This window comes from Triticum aestivum, chromosome 5A, assembly GCF_018294505.1.
Source record: "Triticum aestivum cultivar Chinese Spring chromosome 5A, IWGSC CS RefSeq v2.1, whole genome shotgun sequence".
Taxonomy (NCBI): Eukaryota; Viridiplantae; Streptophyta; class Magnoliopsida; order Poales; family Poaceae; genus Triticum; species Triticum aestivum.
Window position 1 is genome coordinate 141,939,309 of NC_057806.1, and position 24,886 is coordinate 141,964,194.

Sequence of the window (24,886 nt, forward strand, 5' to 3'; positions counted from 1 at the left end):
ATTATCTTTTTTATCATTTACCTACTCGAGGACGAGCATGAATTAAGCTTGGGGATGCTTGATACGTCTCCAACGTATCTATAATTTTTGGTTGCTCCATGCTATATTATCTACTGTTTTGGGCAATATTTGGCTTTATTATCCACTTTTATATTATTTTTGGGACTAACCTATTAACCAGAGGCCCAGCCCAGATTTGCTGTTTTAGGGCTATTTCAGTGTTTTGAAGAAAAGGAATATCAGACGGAGTCGAAACAAAACGAAATCAACTAGAGAAGGTATTTTTGGAACGAAAGCCACCCGATAGACTTGGACCCCACGTCAAGGAAGGAACGAGGAAGCCACGAGTGTGGGGGGCGCGCCCCCCTGCCTCGTGGGGCCCTCGTGGCTCCCCTGACGTACTTCTTCTGCCTATATAACTCCACGTACCCTAAAACTTCCAGAACAGAGATTAGATCGGGAGTTCCGCCGCCGCAAGCCTCTGTAGCCACCAAAAGTCAATCGGGACCCTGTTCCGGCACCCTGCCAGAGGGCGGATCCCTCACTGGTGGCCATCTTCATCATCCCGGCGCTCTCCATGACGAGGATGGAGTAGTTCACCCTCGGGGCTGAGGGTATGTACCAGTAGCTATGTGTTTGATCTCTCTCTCTCTCTCGTGTTCTTGATTTGGCACGATCTTGATGTATCGCGAGCATTGCTATTATAGTTGGATCTTATGTTTCTCCTCCCCCTCTTCTCTCTTGTAATGAATTGAGTTTCCCCTTTGAAGTAATCTTATCGGATTGAGTCTTTAAAGACTCGAGAACACTTGATGTATGTCTTGCGTGGGATACCCGCGGTGACAATGGGGTATTCTATTGATCCACTTGATGTATGTTTTGGTGATCAACTTGCGGTTTTTGTGACATTGGGAACCTATGCATAGGGGTTGGCACACGTTTTCGTCGTGATTCTCCGGTAGAAACTTTGGGCACTCTTTGAGGTCCTTTGTGTTGGTTGAATAGATGAATCTGAGATTGTGTGATGCATATCGTATAATCATACCCACGGATACTTGAGGTGACATTGGAGTACCTAGGTGACATTAGGGTTTTGGTTGATTTGTGTCTTAAGGTGTTATTCTAGTACGAACTCTAGGGTTGTTTGTGACACTTATAGGAATAGCCCAACGGATTGATTGGAAAGAATAACTTTGAGGTGGTTTCGTACCCTACCATGATCTCTTCATTTGTTCTCCGCTATTAGTGACTTTGGAGTGACTCTTTGTTGCATGTTGAGGGATAGTTATGTGATCCAATTATGTTAGTATTGTTGAGGGAACTTACACTAGTGAAAGTATGAACCCTAGGCCTTATTTCCTATCATTGCAATACCGTTTACGCTCACTTTTATCACTTGCTACCTTGCTGTTTTTATTATTTCAGATTACAAATACCTTTATCTACTATCCATATACCACTTGCTTGACCATCTCTTCACCGAACTAGTGCACCTATACAATTTACCATTGTATTGGGTGTGTTGGGGACACAAGAGACTCCTTGTTATTTGGTTGCAGGGTTGCTTGAGAGAGACCATCTTCATCCTACGCCTCCTACGGATTGATAAACCTTAGGTCATCCACTTGAGGGAAATTTGCTACTGTCCTACAAACCTCTGCACTTGGAGGACCAACAACGTCTACAAGAAGAAGGTTGCGTAGTAGACATCACCCCCGCGCACTGCACCGCTGCCGTTACCGCTGGCGGCCTTCCTATGGCCACCCTGCTGGCTACAGGTGACCCGCCGCCCGCGCGTCCAGCTCGCCTTGACGGCGCGCGCACTCCGCCGCTCGCCCCGTCCTCCTGCTCCTGCCACCCCGCTGCTGCCCCGCCTGCCGCCGCCCCCAGCGCGCGCGCGTCGTCGCCCTGCGCCCGCCTCCGCCTGCTGCGGTCGGACGATGACCCTCGCCCCGCCATGCCGGGCTTCGGCCCCGACGGGCACCCACGCTCGCCCCGGGTTGCCTAGCCCCTGGTTAAAAAAACAACAAAAAAACAATAACTAAAATTAAATAAATAGATTAATCAATTAAGGGATTAATTAACCTAATTAATGTAGCTTAATTAGCTAATTAACATGTGATTAGCTTGATGTGTCAATGACAGTAGGACCCCACCACTAATTAGACTGATTTAAACAAATTGATAAAACACATGTGACATTGACATGCGGGACCCGCACGCACTATTCACTGTGTTGACTAGTCTTCGTTGACTGGGTCAACTGGGCCATCCGACCCCACCTGTCAGCCCCTGGTGCAGCACTGGGTGCACTGCACCGGGTGCACCCAGCCCTTTTTCGAATTAGTTAATAAAAGCAATTTTAGAATATGTTTAAAACTTTGAAAAATCATAGGAATTAAACCATAGCTCGGATGGAAAAACTTTGTACATGAAAGTTGCTCAGAACGACGAGACGAATCCAGAAACACAGCCCATTCGTCCGCCACGCATCCCTAGCATAGCGAACACGCAACTTTCCTCCTCCAGTTCATCTGTCCGAAAACGTGAAACACCGGGAATACTTTCCCGGATGTTTTCCCCCTTCACCGGTACCACCTCGTACCGCGTTAGGGCACACCTAGCATCACGCTTTGTCATGTCATGCATCGTCATGCATTTGTTTGCATTATATTTATTGTTTCTTCCCCCTCTTCTCTCGCTAGACACCGAGACCGACGCCGCTGCTACCCAGTACGACTACGGTGTTGACGACCCCTCTCTCTTGCCAGAGCAACCAGGCAAGCGCCCCTGATCACCAGATATCGCCTATTCTTCTCTACACTGCTTGCATTAGAGTAGTGTAGCATGTTACTGCTTTCAGTTAATCCTATACTGCTGCATAGCCTGTCCTTGCTACTACTGTTGTTACCTTTACCTGCAATCCTACATACTTAGTATAGGATGCTAGTGTTCCATCAGTGGCCCTACACTCTTGTCCGTCTGCCATGCTATACTACTGGGCCTGATCACTTCGGGAGGTGATCACGGGCATATGCTATATACTTTATACTGTTACATTACTTATGATACTGTTCGGAGTTGGGGGCTGAAGGGGCAGGTGACTCCATCCCGGTAGAGGTGGGCCTGGGTTTCCGACGGCCCCCGACTGTTACTTTGTGGCGGAGCGACAGGGCAGGTTGAGACCACCTAGGAGAGAGGTGGGCCTGGCCCTGTTCAGCGTTCGCGGATACTTAACACGCTTAACGAGATCTTGGTATTTGATCTGAGTCTGGCTACTAGCCTATACGCACTAACCATCTACGCAGGGACAGTTATGGGCACTCGACGTCATGGTATCAGCCGAAGCCTTCGTGACGTCATTGACTGAGCGGCGCGCGCCGGATTGGACCGTAAGCCTGCTCTTGTATTAAGGGGGCTAGTTCTGCTTCCGGCCGCGTACGCAACATGCAGGTGTGCAATGGGTGATGGGCCCAGACCCCTGCGCCATAGGATTTAGACCGGCGTGCTGACCTCTCTGTTGTGCCTAGGTAGGGCTGGACGTGTTGATCTTCTGAGGCCGGGCATGACCCAGGAAAGTGTGTACGGCCAAATGGGATCGAGCGTGTTGGGTTATGTGGTGCACCCCTGCAGGGAAGTTAATCTATTCGAATAGCCGTGATCTTCGGTAACAGGATGACTTGGAGTTGTACCTTGATCTTATGACAACTAGAACTGGATACTTAATAAAACACACCCTTCCAAGTGCCAGATATAACCCGGTGATCGCTCTCTAACAGGGCAACGAGGGGAGGATCGCCGGGTAGGATTATGCTATGCGATGCTACTTGGAGGACTTCAGTCTACTCTCTTCTACATGCTGCAAGACGGAGGCTGCCAGAAGCATAGTCTTTGACAGGATTAGCTACCCCCCTCTTATTCTGGCTTTCTGTAGTTCAGTCCACCGATATTGCCTCTTTACACATATACCCATGCATATGTAGTGTAGATCCTTGCTTGCGAGTACTTTGGATGAGTACTCACGGTTGCATTTTCCTTCTTTTCCCCCTATCCCTTCTACCTGGTTGTCGCAACCAGATGTTGGAGCCCAGGATCCAGACGCCACTGTTGACGACGACTCCTACTACACCGGAGGTGCCTACTACTACGTGCAGCCCGCTAACGACGATCGGGAGTAGTTAGGAGGATCCCAGGCAGGAGGCTTGCGCCTCTTTCAATCTGTATCCCAGTTTGTGCTAGCCTTCTTAAGGCAAACTTGTTTAACTTATGTCTGTACTAAGATATTATTGCTTTCGCTGACTCATCTATGATCGAGCTCTTGTATTCGAGCCCTCGAGGCCCCTGGCTTGTAATATGATGCTTGTATGACTTATTTTTATTTGTAGAGTTGTGTTGTGATATCTTCCCGTGAGTCCCTGATCTTGATCGTACATGTTTGCGTGTATGATTAGTGTATGATTGAATCAGGGGCGTCACACCACCTTGGCCAAGAAAAGCCAAAATACATGGCGGCCCTCACGACACTCATGACCCGCTTTTGTGCGGGCGAAGACAGTTGGTTGGCCCATAGCAAAAACAATGCAAGCGATGCCGGCACCCCTGAAGTTAAAAATAACAAAGACAAGTTTCGACGCAATAGATACTGTTGGATTTCGGGTTCCGGCAGACCCTTGAGATTCGAACACTGGGGTGCGCGCGGAGATTTCACCTCCTACCTACCTGCGCCCCTCCGCCTCGCTAAGATCTAAGCAATGGAAAGAACAACACGAATGACACAGGGTTTATACTGGTTCGGGCCACCGTTGTGGTGTAATACCCTACTCCAGTGTGTGGTGTGGTGGATTGCCTCTTGGGCTGATGATGATGAACAATACAAGGAAGAACAGCCTCGCGAGGGTATGCTCTTGGCTGGGGCGATGAACTGCTGGGAGGAGTTCAGTCACCCTTCTCTCTCTCTCTCCTTCCTTTCCTCTCCCTTGTTCTGTGGGTGGCTGGTCCTATTTATAGAGGCCCTGGTCCTCTTCCCAAATATCGAGCGGGAAGGGAGCCAAAAATGGCGGGCTAATTTGAAGGGGGACAACTAGTACTAGCTATCCTGACAAAAGTAGTCTTCGCCTGCACAAAGCTCTGGTGGTGATGCCGTCTTGGGCTCCACAATGACCTCCGTCTTGCAGTCCTCCTGGTCTTGGTCTTGTTGCACTGAAATGGCAACCTTTGCCTAATGCCTCGGTACTCCGCGGCTGCGCTTGCTCCCTTTGCACCAAAGAGGAAAGGAGGACGCTGCGCGGGCTAGCACCCGCCTGGCACCTTTGGTTGTCATGGCTTGCGTCACGGGCACCTCGTGAGGTACCCTGCCTTGATCTCTCCGCCTCCTCGCGAGCCAGCCTGATGAGGTCGTGCCTGAGGAAGCTCCGCGTCGTCCGCCCCGCGAGGCTTGGCCCCTCGTGAGGGTCTTGGGTCTGTGTTGGTGAAGATGGGCCGTGCTGGGCCCCCCTTTGAGCCACATCGCAGGCCGCAGGCAGGCAAGTCTGGGGACCCCCGTTCCCAGAACGCCAACAGATACAAGTGTCGAAACAACAGTGACAACACCGAGGATACGATGGTCAATGCCGGATTCAGTGTCTCTAAGTCCGGTCAGCGGAAGAAGCCGTTTCGAAGGAACAATTTAGGCCCATCCAGCTTAGACCGCATACTTGATCGTTCGTGCCAGATTCATGGCACCCCAGACAAACCACTGATACGTCTCCAATGTATCTATAATTTTTGATTGCTCCATGCTATATTATCTACTGTTTTAGACATTATTGGGCTAAAGCTTGGTTTTCGTCTTTGCCTAAAAATAGTAATCTTCTTTTTGCGGTGTATTTGTTGAGACCGATGAATTGTGGGTTTATGATCAAGTCTATCTATGAATAATTTGAATCTTCTCTGAATTCTTTTATGTATGATTGGTTATCTTTGCAAGTCTCTTCGAATTATCAGTTTGGTTTGGCCTACTAGATTGGTTGTTCTTGCCATGGGAGAAGTGCTTAGCTTTGGGCTCAATCTTGCGGTGTCCTTTCCCAGTGACAAAAGGGGAAGCAAGGCACGTATTGTATTGTTGCCATCGAGGATAACAGGATGTGGTTTTTATCATATTGCATGAAACTATCCCTCTACAGCATGTCATCTTGCTTAAGGCGTTACTCTGTTTTTAACTTAATACTCTAGATGCATGCTGGATAGCGGTCGATGAGTGGAGTAATAGTAGTAGATGCAGAATCATTTCGGTCTTCTTGTCTCGGACGTGATGCCTATATACATGATCATACCTAGATATTCTCATAACTATGCTCAATTCTGTCAATTTCTCAACATTAATCTGTTCACCCACCGTAGAATACTTATGCTCTTGAGAGAAGCCACTAGTGAAACCTATGGCCCCCGGGTCTTTTCTTATCATATCAATCTCCATAACTTTACTATTGCTTTGCTTTTACTTTGCTTTTACTTTATTTACTTTGCATCTCTATACCAAAAATACAAAAAACATATTATTTATTATCTCTATCAGATCTCACTTTCATAAGTGACCGTGAAGGGATTGACAACCCCTAAGCGCATTGGTTGCGTTGAGCTATTGTTTTTGTGTAGGTACGAGGGACTCGAGCGTAGCCTCCTACTGGATTGATACCTTGGTTCTCAAAGACCGAGGGAAATACTTACGCTACTTTGTTGCATCATCCCTTCCTCTTCGAGGAAATCCAACACAGTGCTCAAGAGGTAGCAAGAAGAATTTCTGGCGCCGTTGCCAGGGAGTCTGCGCAAAAGTCAACATACCAAGTACCCATCACAATCCCTATCTCCCGCATTTAATTATTTGCCATTTGCCTCTCATTTTCCTCTCCCCCCAATTCACCCTTGTCGTTTTATTCACCCTCTCTCTCTCTCTATCCTCCCTCTCTTTCTTCGTTTGCCTTTTTGCCCGTTTGCTTTTTGTTTGCTCGTGTGTTAGTTTGCTTGTTTGTCGCGATGGCTCAAGATAATACTAAATTGTGTGACTTCACCAATACCAATAATAATGATTTCCTTAGCACTCCGATTGCTCCTCTTATCGATGCTAAATCTTGTGAAATTAATACGCTTTGTTGAATCTTGTCATGAAAGATCTGTTCTCCGGCCTTCCTAGTGAAGATGACGCTACCCATCTTAATAGCTTCGTTGATTTGTGTGACATGCAAAAGAAGAAAGATGTCGATAATGATATTGTTAAATTGAAGCTATTTCCTTTTTCGCTTAGAGATCGTGCTAAAGCTTGGTTTTCGTCTTTGCCTAAAAATAGTATTGATTCACGGAACAAGTGCAAAGATGCTTTTATCTCTAAGTATTTTCCTCCCGCTAGGATCATCTCTCTTAGAAACGATATTATGAATTTTAAACAACTTTATCATGAACATGTTGCACAAGCTTGGGAGAGAATGAAATTAATGATACGTAATTGCTCTACTCATGGTTTGAATTTGTGGATGATTATACAAAATTTTTATGCAGGATTGAATTTTGCTTCTTGAAATCTTTTAGATTCGGCCGCGGGAGGCACTTTTATGGAAATCACTTTAGGAGAAGCTACTAAACTCCTAGATAATATTATGGTTAATTATTCTCAATGGCATACTGAAAGATCTACTAAAAAAGGTGCATGCGATAGAAGAAATTAATGTTTTGAGTGGAAAGATGGATGAACTTATGAAATTATTTGCTAATAAGAGTGTTTCTTTAGATCCTAATGATGTGCCCTTGTCTACTTTGATTGAGAATAATAATGAATCTATGGATGTGAATTTTGTTGGTAGGAACAATTTTGGTAATGACGCGTATAGAGGAAATTTCAATCCTAGGACTTATCCTAGTAATCCCTCAAATAATTATGGTAATTCTTACAACAATTCTTATGGAAATTATAATAAGATGCCCTCTGATTTTGTATATAATATTAAGGAATTTATTTCTTCGCAAAAGAATTTCAATGCTATGATTGAAGAAAAATTGCTTAAGATTGATGATTTGGCTAGGAACGTTGATAGAATTGCTCTTGATGTTGATTCTTTGAAACTTAGATCTATTCCACCTACGCATGATATCAATGAGTCTCTCAAAGCCATGAGAATTTCCATTGACGAATGCAAAGAAAGAACCACTAGGATGCGTGCTAAGAAAGATGCCTTTATAAAAGCGTGTTCTTCTAGTTCCTATGAAAATAATGATGAAGATCTAAAAGTTATTGATGTGTTCCATATTTAATCTTTGTTTTGCAATATGAATCTTGATAATGATTGGACTGAATATGATCCACCTTTACCTAGAAGGCGTTCTAAGAATTCAGAATTTGTTTATCTTGATGCTAAATTTGATAAAAGTGGGATTGAAGAAATTAAAACCCTAGATGTTGCTAAACCCATTATTATGGATTTAAAGGAATTTAACTATGAAAATTGCTCTTTGATTGATTGTATTCCTTGTTGCAATCGTGCTAAAATCTCCTCACGCTTATAGTCAAAATAAAGCGTTTACTAAACATATCGTTGATGCCTTGATGCAATCTTATGAAGAAAAACTTGAATTGGAAGTTTCTATCCCTAGAAAACTTTATGATGAGTGGGAACCAACTATTAAGATTAAAATTAAAAATTATGAGTTTTATGCTTTGTGTGATTTGGGTGCTAGTGTCTCTACTATTCCCAAAACTTTGTGTGATTTACAAGATTTCCGTGATTTTGAAGATTGCTCTCTAAACTTGCATCTTGCGGATTCCACTATTAAGAAACCTATGGGAAGAATTAATGAAGTTCTTATTGCTGCAAATAGGAATTATGTGCCCGTAGATTTTATCGTTCTTGATATAGATTGCAATCCTTCTTGCCCTATTATTCTTGGTAGACCTTTCCTTAGAACGGTTGGTGCAATTATTGATATGAGGGAAGGGAATATTAGATTCCAATTTACATTAAAAAAGGGCATGGAACACTTCCCTATAAAGAAAATAAAATTACCATATGAATCTATCATGAGAGCCACTTATGGATTGCCTACCAAAGATGGCAATACCTAGATCTATTCTTGCTTGTTATGCCTAGCTAGGGGCGTTAAACGATAGCGCTTGTTGGGAGGCAACCCAATTTTATTTTTATTCCTTGCTTTTTGCTCCTGTTTAGTAATAAATAAATAATATAGCCTCTGTTTTGGTTGTGTTTTTTTGCGTTTAATTAGTGTTTGTGCCAAGTAGAACCGTTGGGAAGACTGGGGGAAAGTCTTGATTGAACTTGCTGTAAAAAACAGAAACATTAGCACTCACGAGAACTGCTTTCATTTTTATTTGGAAAGTGATATTTAGTTAATTCTTTTCGAAGATGATTAATAGAGAAATTCCTCATGTCCAGAAATTTATTTAAGAATTTTTGGGGTTCCAGATCTTGCGCTAGCTACATATTACTGCAGACTGTTCTGTTTTTGACAGATTCTGTTTTTCGTGTGTTGTTTGCTTATTTTGATGAATCTATGGCTAGTAAAATAGTTTATAATCCATAGAGAAGTTGGAATACAGTAGGTATAACACCAATATAAATAAAGAATGAGTTCATTACAGTACCTTGAAGTGGTCTTTTGTTTTCTTTCGCTAACGGAGCTCACGAGTTTTCTACCTTAAGTTTTGTGTTGTGAAGTTTTCAAGTTTTGGGTAAAGATTTGATGGATTATGGAACAAGGAGTGGCAAGAGCCTAATCTTGGGGATGCCCATGGCACCCCCAAGATAATCTAAGTACACCTAAAAGCCAAAGCTTGGGGATGCCCCGGAAGGCATCCCCTTTTTCGTCTACTTCTATCGGTAACTTTACTGGGAGCTATATTTTTATTCACCACATGATATGTGTTTTGCTTGGAGCGTCTTTTATGATTTGAGTCTTTGCTTATTAGTTTACCACAATCATCCTTGCTGTACACACCTTTTTAGAGAGCCATACATGATTTGGAATTTGATAGAATACTCTATGTGCTTCACTTATATCTTTTGAGCTTTATAATTTTGCTCTAGTGCTTCACTTATATCTTTTGAGCACGGTGGTGGATTTGTTTTATAGGAACTATTGTTATCTCATGCTTCACTTAGATTATTTTGAGAGTCTTAATAGCATGGTAATTTGCTTAAAATCCTAATATGCTTGGTATGCAAGATTAGTAATAAAACTTTCTTATGAGTGTGTTGAATACTAAGAAAAGTTTGATGCTTGATGATTGTTTTGAGATATGGAGGTAATAATATCAAAGTCATGCTAGTTGAGTAGTTGTGAAATTGAGAAATACTTGTGTTGAGGTTTGCAAGTCCCGTAGCATGCACGTATGGTAAATGTTATGCAACAAATTTGAAACATGAGGTGTTATTTGATTGTCTTCCTTATGAGTGGTGGTCGGGGACGAGCGATGGTCTTTTCCTACCAATCTACCCCCCTAGGAGCATGCACGTAGTGTCGAGGTTTTTGATGACTTGTAGATTTTTGCAATAAGTATGTGAGTTCTTTATGACTAATGTTGAGTCCATGGATTGTACGCACTCTCACCCTTCCACCCTTGCTAGCCTCTTCGGTACCGTGCATTGCCCTTTCTCACATTGAGAGTTGGCGCAAACTTCGCCGGTGCATCCAAACCCCGTGATATGATACGCTCTTTCACACATAAACCTTCTTATATCTTCCTCAAAACAGCCACCGTACCTACCTATTATGGCATTTCCATAGCCATTCCGAGATATATTGCCATGCAACTTTCCATCATTCCGTTCATCATGACACATTCATCATTGTCATATTGCTTAGCATGGTCATGTAGTTGACATAGTATTTGTGGCAAAGCCACCGTTCATAATTCTTTCATACATGTCACTCTTGGTCCATTGCATATCCCGGTACACCGCCCGAGGCATTCACATAGAGTCATCTTTGTTCTAGTATCGAGTTGTAATCATTGAGTTGTAAATAAATAGAAGTGTGATGATCATCATTATTAGAGCATTGTCCCAAGCGAGGAATGAAAAAAAGTCCATAAAAAAGAGAAGGCCCCAAAAAAATGAGAGAAAAAGAAAGAAGGGACAATGTTACTATCCTTTTACCACACTTGTGCTTCAAAGTAGCACCATGATCTTCATAGTAGAGAGTCTCTCATGTTATCACTTTCATATACTAGTGGGAATTTTTCATTATAGAACTTGGCTTGTATATTCCAACAATGGGCCTCCTCAAGTGCCCTAGGTCTTCGTGAGCAAGCAAGTTGGATGCACACCCACTAGTTTCTTTTGTGGAGCTTTCATACATTTATAGCTCTAGTGCATCCGTTGCATGGCAATCCCTACTCCTTGCATTAACATCAATCGGTGGGCATCTCCATAGCCCATTGATTAGCCTCGTCGATGCGAGACTTTCTCCTTTTTTTGTCTTCTCCACATGACACCCCTTCATTATATTCTATTCCACCCATAGTGCTATGTCCATGGCTCGCGCTCATATATTGCGTGAAAGTTTATAGGTTTGAGATTACTAAAGTATGAAACAATTACTATTGCTTTGCTTTTACTTTATTTACTTTGCATCTCTATACCAAAAATACCAAAAAATATATTATTTAGTATCTCTATCAGATCTCACTTTTGTAAGTGACCGTGAAGGGATTGACAACCCCTAAGCGTGTTGGTTGCGTTGAGCTATTGTTTTTGTGTAGGTACGAGGGACTCGAGCGTAGCCTCCTACTGATTGATACCGTGGTTCTCAAAAACTGAGGGAAATACTTACACTACTTTGCTGCATCATCCATTCCTCTTAAGGGAAATCCAACGCAGTGCTCAAGAGGTAGCAACCACCCAATCATACAAATAGAGATTCCTGGATTTTTAAATAGTCCGACAAGTTAAATGCCGAGAACAGGGAAAAGGGATCGCAAAGCGAGGACGATGACGAAGAGCCCCAACAACCAAACACAGGTGGACAGAAGAAGCCCCCCCCAAGTCAAAATGTTGAACATGATATACGTTACCCACATCCCCAAGAGGGAGCGCAAGCGTTCGCTCAGGGATGTCTACGCGATAGAGCCATTCGCCCCAAAATTTAATCCATGGTCGTCATGCCCGACCACTTTTGATCGCCGGGATCATCCGACTAGTATCCGTCATGGTGGCTCAGCCGCACTGGTCCTAGACCCAATAATTGATGGGTTCCACCTGACTCACGTCCTTATGGACGGAGGTAGCAGCCTCAATATACTCTATCAGGATACAACGCGAAAATAGGCATTAACCCATCTCGGATCAAGCCCACCAGGACTACCTTCAAAGGAGTCATACCAGGTGTAGAGGCCCACTGTATGGGCTCAATCACACTAGAGCTTGTCTTCGGATCTCCAGACAACTTCTGAAGCAAGGAGTTAATCTTCGATATTGTCCCCTTCCGCAACGGCTATCACACACTGCTCGAACGAACTGCGTTAGCTCGATTCAACGCAGTACCACACTATGCTTATCTCAAGCTCAAGATGCCCAGTCCACGCAGCGTCATAACAGTCAACAAAAATACGGAACACTCTCCCTCCGTACAGAAGAGCACACAAAGTAACGCCTTAAGCAAGATGACATGATGTAGAGGGATAAACTCATGCAATATGATGAAAACCCCATCTTGTTATCCTCGATGGTAACAATACAATACGTGCCTTGCTGCCCCTACTGTCACTAGGAAAGGACACCGCAAGATTGAACCCAAAGCTAAGCACTTCTCCCATTACAAGAAAGATCAATCTAGTAGTCCAAACCAAACTGATAATTCGAAGAGACTTGCAAAGATAACTAATCATACATAAAAGAATTCAGAGAAGATTCAAATATTGTTCATAGATAAACTTGATCATAAACCCACAATTCATCGGTCTCAACAAGCACACCGCAAAAGAAGATTACATCGAATAGATCTCCACAAGAGAGGGGGCGAACTTTGTATTGAGATCCAAAAAGAGAGAAGAAGCCATCTAGCTAATAACTATGGACCCAAAGGTCTGAGGTAAACTACCCACACTTCATCGGAGAGGCTATGGTGTTGATGTAGAAGCCCTCCGTGATCGATGCCCCCTCTGGCGGAGCTCCGGAACAGGCCCCAAGATGGGATCTCGTGGATACAGAAAGTTACGGCGGTGGAATTAGGGTTTTGGCTCCGTATCTGATCGTTTGGGGGTACGTAGGTATATATAGGAGGAAGGAGTACGTCGGTGGAGCAACAGGGGCCCACGAGGGTGGAGGGTGCGCCTAGAGGGGGTTGGGTAGGCGCGCCCCCTACCTCGTGGCTTCCCTGTTGGTTGCTTGACGCAGGGTCCAAGTCTCCTGGATCTTGTTCGTTCCAAAAATCACGTTCCCGAAGGTTTCATTCCGTTTGGACTCCGTTTGATATTCCTTTTCTTTGAAACCCTAAAATAGGCAAAAATAACAGCAATTCTGGGCTGGGCCTCCGGTTAATAGGTTAGTCCGAAAAATAATATAAAAGTGAATAATAAATCCCAATAATGTCCAAAACAGAAGATAATATAGCATGGAGCAATCAAAAATTATAGATACGTTGGAGACGTATCAAGCATCCCCAAGCTTAATTCCTGCTCGTCCTCGAGTAGGTAAATGATAAAAACAGAATTTTTGATGTGGAATTCTACTAGGCATAATTTCAATGTAATTCTTCTTAATTGTCATATGAATAATCAGATCCGAAAGATTCAAGACAAAAGTTCAATGTTGACATAGAAATAATAATAATTCAAGCATACTAGCTAAGCAATTATGTCTTCTCAAAATAACATGGCCAAAGAAAGTTATCCCTACAAAATTATATAGTCTGGCTATGCTCTATCTTCACCACACAAAGTATTTAAATCATGCACAACCCCGATGACAAGCCAAGCAATTGTTTCATACTTTTGACATTCTCAAACTTTTTCAATCTTCACGCAATACATGAACGTGAGCCATGGACATAGAACTTTAGGTGGAATAGAATGGTGGTTGTGGAGGAGAAAAAAAGGGAGAAGATAGTATCACATCAACTAGGCATATCAATGGGCTATGGAGATGCCCATCAATAGATATCAATGTGAGTGAGTAGGGATTGCCATGCAACAGATGCACTAGAGCTATAAGTATATGAAAGCTCAACAAAAGAAACTTAGTGTGTGTGCATCCAACTCGCTTGCTCACAAAGACCTAGGGCATTTTGAGGAAGCCCATCATTGGAATATGAAAGCCAAGTTCTATAATGTAAAATTCCCACTAGTATATGAAAGTGATATCATAGGAGACTCTCTATCATGAAGATCATGGTGCTACTTTGAAGCACAAGTGTGGTAAAAGGATAGTGGCATTGTCCATTCTCTCTTTTTCTCTCATTTTTTATTTGGGCCTTTTCTCTTTTTTATGGCCTCTTTTTATTATTATTATATTATTATTATATTATTATTATTATTCTATTATTATTATTATTATTATTATTATTATTATTATTATTATTTTTCGTCCGGAGTCTCATCCCGACTTGTGGGGGAATCATAATCTCCATCATCCTTTCCTCAGTTGGGACAATGCTCTAAAAATGATGATCATCACACTTTTATTTACTTACAACTCAACAATTACAACTCAATACTTAGAACAAAATATGACTCTATGTGAATGCCTCCGGTGGTGTACCGTGATATGCAATGAATCAAGAGTGACATGTATGAAAGAATTATGAATGGTGGCTTTGCCACAAATACAATGTCAACTACATGATCATGCAAAGCAATATGACAATGATGGAACATGTCATAGTAAACGGAACGGTGGAAAGTTTCATGGCAATATATCTCGGAATGGCTATGGAAATGCCATGATAGGTAGGTATGGTGGCTGTTTTGAGGAAGGTATATGGTGGGTGTATGATACCGGCGAAAGGTGCGCGGTATTAGAGAGGCTAGCAATGGTGGAAGGAAGAGAGTGCGTATGATCCATGGACTCAACATTAGTCATAAAGAACTCATATACTTATTGCAAAAATCTACAAGTTATCAAAGCAAAGTATTATGCGCATGCTCCTAGGGGGATAGATTGGTAGGAAAAGACCATCGCTCGTCCCCGACCGCCACTCACAAGGAAGACAATCAATAAATAAATCATGCCCCGACTTCATCACATAACGGTTCACCATACGTGCATGCTACGGGAATCACAAACTTTAACACAAGTATTTCTCAAATTCACAACTACTCAACTAGGATGACTCTAATATCACCATCTCCATATCTCAAAACAATTATCAAGTATCAAACTTCTCATAGTATTCAACATACTCATAAGAGAATTTTATTATTAATCTTGTATACCTATCATATTAGGATTATTTAAGCAAATTACCATGCTATTTAAGACTCTCAAAATAATCTAAGGTGAAGCATGAGATATCAATAGTTTATATAAAACAAATCCACCACCGTGCTCTAAAAGATATAAGTGAAGTACTAGAGCAAAACTATATAACTCAAAAGATATAAGTGAAGCACATAGAGTATTCTAATAATTTCTGAATCATGTGTCTCTCTCTCAAAAGGTGTGTATAGAAAAGATTATTGTGGTAAACAAAAAAGCAAAGACTCAAATCATACAAGACGCTCCAAGCAAAACACATATCATGTGGTGAATAAAAAATAGCTCCAAGTAAAGTTACCGGTGGAAGTAGACGAAAGAGGGGATGCCTTCCGGGGCATCCCCAAGCTTTGGCTTTTAGGTGTCCTTAGATTATCTTGGGGGTGCCATGGGCATCCCCAAGCTTAGGCTCTTGCCACTCCTTGTTCCATAATCCATCAAATCCTTACCCAAAACTTGAAAACTTCACAACACAAAACTTAAAGTAGAAAATCTTGTGAGCTCCATTAGCGAAAGAAAACAAAAGACCACTTGAAGGTACTGTAATTAACTCATTATTCATTTATATTGGTGTTAAAACTACTGTATTCCAACTTGTCTATGGTTTATAAACTATTTTACTAGCCATATATTCATCAAAATAAGCAAACAACACACGAAAAACAGAATCTGTCAAAAACAGAACAGTCTGTAGTAATCTGTAGCTAAAGAAAAATATGGAACCCCAAAAATTCTAAAATACATTTATGGACGTGAGTAATTTATCTATTAATCATCTGAAAAAATAATTAACTAAATATCACTTTCCAAATAAAAATGGAAGCAGTTCTTGTGAGCGCTAAAGTTTCTGTTTTTTACAGCAAGATTAACAAGACTTCCCCCAAGTCTTCCCAACGGTTCTACTTGGAACAAACACTAATTAAACACAAAAAAACAACCAAAACAGAGGCTAGATAAATTATTTATTACTAAACAGAGCAAAAATCAAGGAATAAAAATAAAATTGGGTTGCCTCCCAACAAGCGCTATCGTTTAACGCCCTAGCTAGGCATAAAAAGCAAGGATAGATCTAGGTGTTGCCATCTTTGGTAGGCAATCCATAAGTGGCACTCATAATAGATTCATAAGGTAATTTAATTTTATTTCTAGGAAATTGTTCCATGCATTTCCTTAACGGAAATTGGAATCTAATATTTCCTCCTTCATATCAATAATTGCACCAATCGTTCTAAGGAAAGGTCTACCGAGAATAATAGGACATGAAGGAATGCAATCTGTATCAAGAATGATAAAATCTACGGGCACATAATTCCTATTTGCAACAATAAGAACAACATTAATTATTCCCATAGGTTTCTTAATAGTGGAATCCGCAAGGTGCAAGTTTAAATAGCAATCATCAAAATCATGGAAACCTAACAAATCACACAAAGTCTTTGGAATCATGGAAACACTAGCACCCAAATCACACAAAGCATAGCATTCATGATATTTAATTTTAATTTTAGTAGTAGGTTCCCACTCATCATAAAGTTTTCTAGGGATGGAAACTTCCAACTCAAGTTTTTCTTCATAAGATTGCATCAAAGCATCAACGATATGTTTGGTAAAAGCTTTATTTTGACTATAAGCATGGGGAGAATTTAGCATGGATTGCAACAAGGAAATACAATCTATCAAAGAGCAGCTATCATAATTAAATTCCTTGAAATCCAATATAGTGGGTTCATTACTATTTAAAGTTTTAATCTCTTCAATCCCACTTTTATTAAATTTAGCATCAAGATCTAAAAACTCCGAATTTTAGGAACGCCTTCTAGGTAAAGTTGGATCATATTCAGTCCCATCATTATCAAGATTCATATTGAAAAACAAAGATTTAATAGGGGACACATCAATAACTTTTAGATCTTCATCTTTATTATCATGGAAACTAGAAGAACACGCTCTTATAAAAGGAATCTTTTTTAGCACGCATCCTAGCGGTTCTTTCTTTGCACTCATCAATGGAAATTCTCATGGCTTTGAGAGACTCATTGATATCATGCTTAGGAGGAATAGATCTAAGTTTAAAAGAATCAACATCAAGAGAAATTCTATCAACGTTCCTAACCAAATCATCAATCTTAAGCAATTTTTCTTCAATCAAAGCATTGAAATTCTTTTGCGAAGTAATAAATTCTTTAATATTAGATTCAAAATCAGAGGGCATCTTATTATAATTTCCATAAGAATTGTTGTAGGAATTACCATAATTATTAGAGGAATTACTAGGATACGGTCTAGGGTTAAAGTTTCCTCTATATGTGTTGTTACCAAAATTATTCCTACCAACAAAATTCAGATCCATAGATTCGTTATTATTTTCAATCAAAGTAGACAAAGGCATATCATTAGGATCAGAAGAAACACTCTTAGTAGCAAATAATTTCATAAGTTCATCCATCTTCCCACTCAAAACATTAATTTCTTCTATCACATGCACTTTTTTTATTAGTAGATCTTTCAGTGTGCCATTGAGAATAATTAACCATAATATTATCTAGGAGTTTAGTAGCTTCTCCTAAAGTGATTTCCATAAAAGTGCCTCCCGCGGCCGAATCTAAAAGATTTCTAGAAGCAAAATTCAATCCGGCATAAATTTTTTGTATAATCACCCACAAATTCAAACCATGTGTTGGGCAATTACATATCATTAATTTCACCCTCTCCCAAGCTTGTGAAACATGTTCATGATCAAGTTGCTTAAAATTCATAATATCGTTTCTAAGAGAGATGATCTTAGCGGGAGGAAAATACTTAGAGATAAAAGCATCTTTGCACTTATTCCAAGAAACAATACTATTTTTAGGCAAAGACGAAAACCAAGCTTTAGCACGATCTCTAAGCGAAAAAGAAAATAGCTTCAATTTAACAATATCATTGTCCACATCTTTCTTCTTTTGCATATCACACAAATCAACGAAGCTATTTAGATGGGTAGCGGCATCTTCACTAGGAAGGCCAGAAAACGGATCTTTGATGACAAGATTCAGCAAGGCAACATTAATTTCACAAGATTCAACATCGGTAAGAGGAGCAATCAGAGTGCTAATAAAATCATTGTTGTTGGTATTGGTAAAGTCACACAATTTAGTGTTATCTTGAGCCATCGTGACAAGCAAGCAATCTAACACACAAGCAAACGAGGAACGGGCAAAAAAGAGGCAAATAGGGAAAGAGAGGGAGGATAGAGAGAGAGGGCGAATAAAACGACAAGGGTGAAGTGGGGGAGAGGAAAATGAGAGGCAAAGGGCAAATAATGTAATGCGGGAGATAAGGGTTTGTGATGGGTACTTGGTATGTTGACTTTTGCGTAGACCTCCCCGACAACGGCGCCAGAAATCCTTCTTGCTACCTCTTGAGCACTGCGTTGGTTTTCCCTTGAATAGGAAAGGGTGATGCAGCAAAGTAGCGTAAGTATTTCCCTCAGTTTTTGAGAACCAAGGTATCAATCCAGTAGGAGGCTACGCGCGAGTCCCTCACACCTACACAAAACAAATAAATCCTCGCAACCAACGTGATAAGGGGTTGTCAATCCCTACATGGTCACTTACGAGAGTGAGATCTGATAAATATGATAAGATAATATTTTTGGTATTTTTATGATAAAGATGCAAAGTCAAATAAAAGCAAAGTAAAAAGCAAATAAAATAACTAAGTGTTGGAAGATTAATATGATGAAGATAGACCCGAGGGCCATAGGTTTCACTAGTGGCTTCTCTCAAGAGCATAAGTGTTTTACGGTGGGTGAACAAATTACTGTTGAGCAATTGACATAATTGTGCATAGTTATGAGAATATCTAGGTATGCTCATGTGTATAGGCATCACGTACGAGACAATTAGACCGACTCCTGCCTGCATCTACTACTATTACTCCACACATCGACCGCTATCCAGCATGCATCTAGAGTATTAAGTTCAAGAGAACAAAGTAATGCTTTAAGCAAGATGACATGATGTAGAGGGATAAATTCATGCAATATTATAAAAACCCCATCTTGTTATCCTCGATGGCAATAATACAATACGTGCCTGGCTGCCCCTACTGTCACTGGGAAAGGACACCGCAAGATTGAACCCAAAGCTAAGCACTTCTCCGTTGCATGAATGATCAATCTAGTAGGCCAAACCAAACTTATAATTCAAAGAGACTTGCAAAGATAACCAATCATACATAAAAGAATTCAGAGAAGATTCAAATATTGTTTATAGATAAACTTGATCATAAACCCACAATTCATCGGTCTCAACAAACACATCGCAAAAGAAGATTACATCGAATAGATCTCCACAAGAGAGGGGGAGAACTTTGTATTGCGATCCAAAAAGAGAGAAAAAGCCATCTAGCTAATAACTATGGACCCGAAGGTCTGAGGTAAACTACTCATACTTCATCGGAGAGGCTATGGTGTTGATGTAGAAGCCCTCCATGATCGATGCCCCCTCCGACGGAGCTCCGGAACAGGTCCCAAGATGGGATCTCGTGGATACAGAAAGTTACGGCGGTGGAATTAGGTTTTTGGCTCCGTATCTGGATCTTGTTCGTTCCAAAAATCATGTTCCCGAAGGTTTCATTCCGTTTGGACTCCGTTTGATATTCCTTTTCTTTGAAACCCTAAAATAGGCAAAAAAACAACAATTCTGGGCTGGGCCTCTGGTTAATAGGTTAGTCCCAAAAATAATATAAAATTGAATAATAAAGCCTAATAATGTCCAAAGCAGAAGATAATATAGCATGGCGCAATCAAAAATTATAGATACATTGGAGACATATCAAGTCTCGCACTTCCTCACCGCGTCATGGAGCTCCTGTTGGACTTCGTTGACCCGGGCCTTGAGCCTCTTACGGGCGGCCTGCTCCTTGACAGCCTTCCCATCGGCTTCGACCAGAGCCTCGACCTCGGTCGTCACTTCTGTACATATCATGGCACTTCGGTCAAACACATGTCATTTTACCTTTTTCGAATACATAATGGGTTATCACATACCTTGTTTTTCTTGAAGCTGCCTCCTCGGCCTGCTCCAGTCTCCGCTTCATTTCGGAGACCTCGGCAGTATGTGAGGCGGCAGCCAACAGCGACGCCTGCGTATTCATTATAGACAATTTAGTTAGTTTCCTGCAATAATGGATTGATCCTCTGTCCGGCTTTTCTTTCCGAACACCGGACAGTGTCTCAGGGGCTATTGTCTATATTGGGATTTTCTCTTTCTGCGTCGCTTACCTCAAAACCTGTCAGCAAGCTGCTGCAGGCTTCGGTTAGTCCGCTCTTGGCAGACTGAACCTTCTCAATCATCGTGCCCATAAGAACACGGTGTTCATCCACAATGGAAGCTCCTCGCAGCGCTTCCAATAGATTATCTGGTGCCCTTGGTTGGACAGGGGTCACCGGTGGAATAGGCATACCCCCTTCTTTTGAAGGAGGTTGTGTGATGGATTCCGGAGCCGTATCGGTCCCCGAAATCGAGTCCGGTTGAGGGCCGAACTGAATGTGGCCCTCGTCCCCAGTCTCCATGGGGATTGGCTCCCCTAGTGTTTGGAGACGGAGGCTTCGCCTTCTGGCGCCCCCTGAGCCTCTCCCCGGTCTAGGAAGGTCCGTTGGGAGAGCACCTTGTCGTCTCCCTTGGCCTTGTGAGAGTAAGCGGCCAGCGGTGCCTCGCTGGCCATCTCCTTTGAGTCGAACGAGCCTCTTGATGAGGATCGCTGGGAGCTGTCATGGGCTGGACTGCAATAGCATAATTAATCATGTCAATACAACAAAGAGGGGAGGTTAGATTTATGGGCATGTACGAGTCTTAGCACTTACAATGCGGCCCGAGGCTTGGTGCGGGGGCGTCGCTCCGGACTGCTGTCGGCGTCCCATGCGAAACTGCCCGCGCGCGGGCCTTTACCCTTCTTGGGTGCCTCTGCCTCTAGGATTGTAGAGACCGCCCTCTTCTTCCTCCCTCCATCAGAGGGGGAGTCGCTCTTCTCCTCCTCATCATCGTCGTCTTCGGCGACAGAGGAACGGGTCTTGTCTTCGGACGTCACGTCTGAAGTGCCCTTGCGGTGGGGACCACTTCGGACCCCCTTGGCCTTCCCCGTGGCCTTCTTCGTCGGCGCCGTATAAGGCACCGACACCAGCATCTTTGCTAAATGTGGGATGACTTGTTCTTCAGGCAGCGGAGCCAGACACCGGATCTGCTTCGCCCTCTCCATCCAATCCTGAAGAAGCAATGGTAATAATAGCTCAGATATCATCCTCGAAACAAGCATGTAGGGGATGCATTAATAACCACATACCTCGTTGGCGAGGTGATTGATGTCATGCCCACGATTCGATTCCGTGGCCGGCGGTGTCTCATTTCTCTTGAAGAGCAACTTCCAGGCATCTTTGTGAGAAGTTTCGAAGAGCCTCTTCAGGGTATGGTGCTTCTTCGGATGAAACTCCCACAGAGGGCGGCTTCGGCTTTGGCACGGGAGAATCCAGCAAACTAGCATCACCTGGATTATATCGAAAAGCTTGATATCCTTGTCCACCATACTTTGAACGCGCGTCTGCAGCGCTATCAGCTCATCTAAAGATGACCAATTCGGGCTCTTCTCAACCTAGGAGGTGAGCCGCATTGGAGCGTTGGGGTTGAATTCGGCAGTGGCAGCCCAGTCTGCATCGCGGGGTTCTATGATCTAGAACCATTGTTTCTGCCATTCCTTGACAGTCTCCACGAAAGTGCCTTTCGGCCAGGAAACATTAGTCAGCTTGCTCACCATGGCACCTCTGCACTCCGCGTGCTGGCCATCCACCACCTTCGGCTTCACATTGAAGACCTTGAGCCACATCCCGAAGTGGGGTTGGATGTAGAGGAAGGCCTCACACACGACGATGAACGCCGAAATGTCGAGGAAGGAGTTTGGGGATAGATCATGGAAGTCTATCCCGTAATAGTACATCAGCCCGCGGACGAAAGGGTGGAGTGGAAACCCTAGCCCGCAGAGGAAGTGAGGGATGAATACCACCCTCTCATTGGGCTTCGGTGTGGGGACGACTTGCCCCTGGGCTGGAAGATGGTGGGCGATTCCCTTCGCCAGGTACCCGGCCGCCCGAAGCTCAGTAATATCCTCCTCCTTGATGGAGGAGACCATCCACTTGCCTTGACTTCTGGATCCGGACATGGTTGAGTACTTGCTCGAGTGGGAAAAAGATGAGAACTTGGGCGCTGGAGCTCGAGAGTGGAAGGGCAGAGGAAGAGAGAAGGCGTGGGAGAAGGAAGGGGATTCTTATCTCTTTATAAGGCAGTGAATATTGAATGCCTCCCCGCTCGCCTTAAACCTCACCTATTCCCAAGGGCTGTGTAAACGACACGATTGGATTACTCACGCCCGTATTGATGAGAATCCCGCGATATGGGGACACGATCTCTGCTTTGACAAGACGTGCCAATGGAAATCGCATCTCGAAACACGGGATGGCAGACAAAACGGTTTGATATAGTGACCGGACAGACGTGATGTCATGTTGTAAGAAAAAGTTGTCAGTAGATTGGACTCGTGGAATATTATATTCTCTCTACGGTTGTGTGTGGTGTGTGTTACAGGTCCGGACATGTTCAATACATCCGAAGACTATCTTGGAGTTCGGAAGGAGGAACCTGCCTTGCAATGCCGAAGACAGATCTACGCACCGGATACGTTGTCATTGAAGCCAGGTTCAGGGGCTACTGAGGGAGTCGTGGACTAAGGGGTCCTCGGGCGTCTGGCCTGTTAGCCATGGGCAGGACTGATGGGTTCTGAAGAACACGAAGACTGAAGACTGCACCCGTGTCCGGATGGGACTCTCCTTGGCGTGGAAGGCAAGCTTGGCGACCGAATATGTAGATTCCTTTCTTTGTAACCGACCTTGTGTAACCCTAGATCCTCCTGGTGTTATATAAACCAGAGGACTTAGTCCAGAGGGAGGGGGATGATCATAGCTATACAAGCTAGTCCTCTAGGGTTTAGCCATTACGATCTTGAGGTAGATCAACTCTTGTAATACTCGTATTCATCAATATCAGTCAAGCATGACGTAGGGTATTACCTCCGTAGAGAGGGCCCGAACCTGGGTAAACATCGTGTCCCCTGTCTCCTATTACCATCGACCTTAGACGCACAGTTCAGGACCCCCTACCCGAGATCCATCGGTTTTGACACCGACAATGGCCACCGGTGATGATTCCCCCCTTCGGCAGGGTGCCGGAACAGGGCGTCCACAAGTCAACCACAAGGTCGGAGGGCGCGCCCTAGGGGGTGGGAGCTCCCTCCACCCTTGTGGATGACTCGAGACTCTTCTAGACCAACTCCGGTACTCCGTGGGCTTCTTTTGGTCCAAAAACAATTGTGGAGAAGTTTTAGCTCAATTGGACCCCATTTGACATTCCTTTTCTATAAAACTCGAAAACAAGGGAAAAACTAAAAGTGGCACTGGACTCTAGGTTAATAGGTTAGTCCCATAAATCATATAAAATAGCATATAAATGCATATAAAACATCCAAGATAGATAATATAATAGCATGGAACAATAAAAAAAATTATAGATACGTTGGAGACGTATCATAGGGTTTGAATATGTTCGTGGTTTGCTTATTGTCTGTGTTGCGTGAGTGACTGAAACACAAACACGGATAAGTGGGTCATGGCGTATGGGAATAAAGGGGACTTGATATGTTAATGCTATGGTTGGGTTTTACCTGAATGATATTTAGTAGTTGTGTATGCTTTCTAGAGTTCCAATCATAAGTGCATATGATACAAGAATAGAAAGTATGTTTGCTTATGCCTCCCCCTCATATGAAATTGCAATAATGATTACCGATCTTGTCAACAATTGCCTAGGATAATTCCGCACACCGACCCATCATTATTCCACACTCGCTATTTATAATATATAGCAATATATTATAACTTTATGTTAAAAACACCTACTTTTATATTTTAGTTCTTCGATGTCATGCAAAGTTATCCTCTTCATACCTACAACGTAGTTTTATTTCTCGTCTCTTGTTGGAAGCAAACGTTCGGTGTATGTAGAGTCGTATCAGTGGCAGATAGGACTTGAGAGAATATTGATCTTACCTTTAGCTCCTTGTGGGTTCGACACTCCATGCTTATCACTTCCACCTTTGGAAATTGCTACGATGATTCCTTGCACTTGAGGATTATCAAGCTCTTTTCTGGCGCCGTTGTGGGGGAGCAATAGCGTGGGGTTGGTATTCTCGTGTATGCTTGTTTGGTTTATTCACTATGTAGATTTTGTTTTCCCTTTTGTTTTTGTTTAGTTGTGGGTGAAACAAAAAAATTACAAATTGAAAAATACAAAAAAAATTACTTGCCCCTTATGCTTAAAAAGTTTTTCAAAAAGAGAAGTGATTGGAAG